General features: G+C 39.0%; 1 protein-coding gene across 1 annotated transcript in view; it reads right to left on the bottom strand.

Annotated features, from left to right (window-relative positions):
- MSH3 (mutS homolog 3) overlaps positions 1 to 2,433 on the bottom strand; it is a 381,560-nt gene that overhangs the window by 31,899 nt on the left and 347,228 nt on the right. The window lies entirely within an intron of this gene.

The following is a 2,433-nucleotide window of genomic DNA, read 5'->3' as shown; positions in this document are numbered from 1 at the left end:
TGTAGATGTTTAACGACTTTTATAATTAATGAATTATGGATGTTAATTAGACAGCAGCTAATACAGGTTTCCAAAGTGGACTTCATTGAACACAAGTTCCTATGGATATCAAGAAATGGATCCAGAAGATTTAAGTGGGTTCTTTACCTGTAGTTGTTCTTGTTGTTATTGTCATTAACTGCTGTTGAGCCAACCCCCTGACTCAAGGTGATCCCATGTGTTACAGAATTGTTCTATAGGGTTTTCTTGGCTGTAATCTTTATGGAAGCATTTCCCAGGCCTTTTTTCTATGGAGCCACTGAGTGGGTTTGAACTGCCAACATTTAGGTTAGAAGCCAATCACAAATCACTTGCACCACTTATGCTTCTTATAAGTGTTCTTAGAGGCTTTAGCATTCTACTTCATATTGTGCATTTCTTAGGAGGGGCATCTGGTACACATTTTCTTAACTCATCTGACTGTGAAGGATGACCCCTGGAATTCTTCATTGAGTACCTTGTGGCAACAATGTTCTACAGAACACATTTGGGGAAATTTAGAACAAAAGAAAATTGAATGAAAGAAAGAGAATAATTAAGTAATATTCAAAATCATGCCATTAACAGTAAAATCTAGAATTCAGATTTTAGACCCACTAACAACTTTAGGGGGCTCTGGTGGCATAGTGCCTAAGGCATCTGACTGCTAACCAGAAGGCTGGTGCCACCAGCCACTCCTCAGAAGGAGGATTGGGCAACCTGCTTCCATAGAGATACCACCTGTGAAACCCAAAGAGGGGTTGCTATGGGTCAAATTGACTCAATGGCAGTGAGTTTGGTTTTTGGTTTTGAGCCAACTTTATGATTGCTGCTGTTGTTGTTGGGTGCTGTCAAATCATCTACAACTCATAGTGACCCTATGCACAACAGAACGAAACACTGCCTGGTCTTGTGCTAGCCCCACAATCCTCACTATACCTGAGCCCATCATTGCAGCCACTATCAAGCATGATATCCTTCTCCAGAGAATGGTCCCTTCTCACAACATGACCAAAGTAGATGAAATGAAGTTTGGCCATTCTCACTTCCAAGGAACATTCTAGCTGCACTTCTTCCAGGACAGATTTGTTAGTTCTTTTGGCAGTTCATGGTACCTTCAACATTCTTCACGAACACCACAATTCAAAAGCATCGACTCTTCTTCAGTCTTCCTTATTCACTGTCCAGCTCTCACACACACACATATGAGGTAATTGAGAATACCATGGCTTGGGTTAGATGCACCTTAGTCTTCAAGGAGACATCTTTGTACTTCAGCACTTGAAAGAGGTCCTTTGCAGCAGATTTGCCCAATGCAATACACGTTGTCTGATGTCCTGACTGCTGCTTCCACTGGTGTTGATTGTAGAACCAAGTAATATGAAGTCTTTGACAACTTCAATCTTCTCCACTTGTTGTGAAGCTGCTTATTGGTCCAGTTGTAAGGATTTTTGATTTCTTTATTGCAGACCGTAGTTTTCAATCTTTATCAGTAAGTGCTTCAAGTCCTCCTCACTTTCAGCAAAGTAGTGTCATCTGCATATTGCAGGTTGTTAAAGACCGCAGTTTTCAATTTTTATCAGTAAGTGCTTCAAGTCCTCCTCACTTTCAGCAAAGTAGTGTCATCTGCATATTGCAGGTTGTTAATGAGTCTTCCTCCAATCCTGATTATATGTTCTTCTTCATATAGCCCAGCTTCTCTGATTATTTGCTCATATACAGATTGAATAAGTATGATGAAAAGTATGATGCACTCCCTTCCTGATTTTAAACTATGCAGTGTCCCCTTGTTCTGTTTGAGTGACAGCTTCCCAGTCTATATACAGGTTCCTCATGTGTACAATTAAGTGTTGTGGAATTCCCATTATGATTGCTAGTAACTAGTTTCTCAGAAAAAATACCTTTATTAATTTAGGTTTGCTACAATGACTCACAAAATATACCATACCCTTCACATTTGACCTACAGCAGCATGACGTGCCTTTTTTTTCTGGAGAAACTTAAGGGGAAATTAAGCCTTAACCAGCTCTGTGGCTGTAGCCCCCTCATGGTCAGAGGGCCACACGTAATGTAGTCCCCTGGGAAAGCCCCAGGAAAATTGTTCCAGTAGCCAATGGCATTTAAATTAAAATTAACTACATCCATTATGGAGCTATAAGAAGGTTTTACTCAAAGCTCTATCAATTTCATTTATTTTAAAACCAGTAACTGCAAAACAAATTCTAAAATGTTGCTAAGTTAGAAGCATTCTAGATATCTTTTCAAAGTTCAAGTACTACTATTTACAATTTTCAATATTTACTAATATTTTCCCCATCACGAAGCAAGAAGATTAAAGTTCTGTCTCTAAACCACTCTGAATTCTTTTTTTTATTGTGATTTGAGTGAAAATTTACATAGCAAATTCACTTTCCA

Source organism: Orycteropus afer, unplaced genomic scaffold (assembly GCF_000298275.1).
Source record: "Orycteropus afer afer isolate SDZICR_OR568_19922 unplaced genomic scaffold, OryAfe1.0 scaffold00107, whole genome shotgun sequence".
Classification (NCBI taxonomy): domain Eukaryota; kingdom Metazoa; phylum Chordata; class Mammalia; order Tubulidentata; family Orycteropodidae; genus Orycteropus; species Orycteropus afer.
The sequence above is the reverse complement of the archived record's forward strand: the minus strand, read 5'-3'. Positions and strand labels throughout refer to the sequence as shown.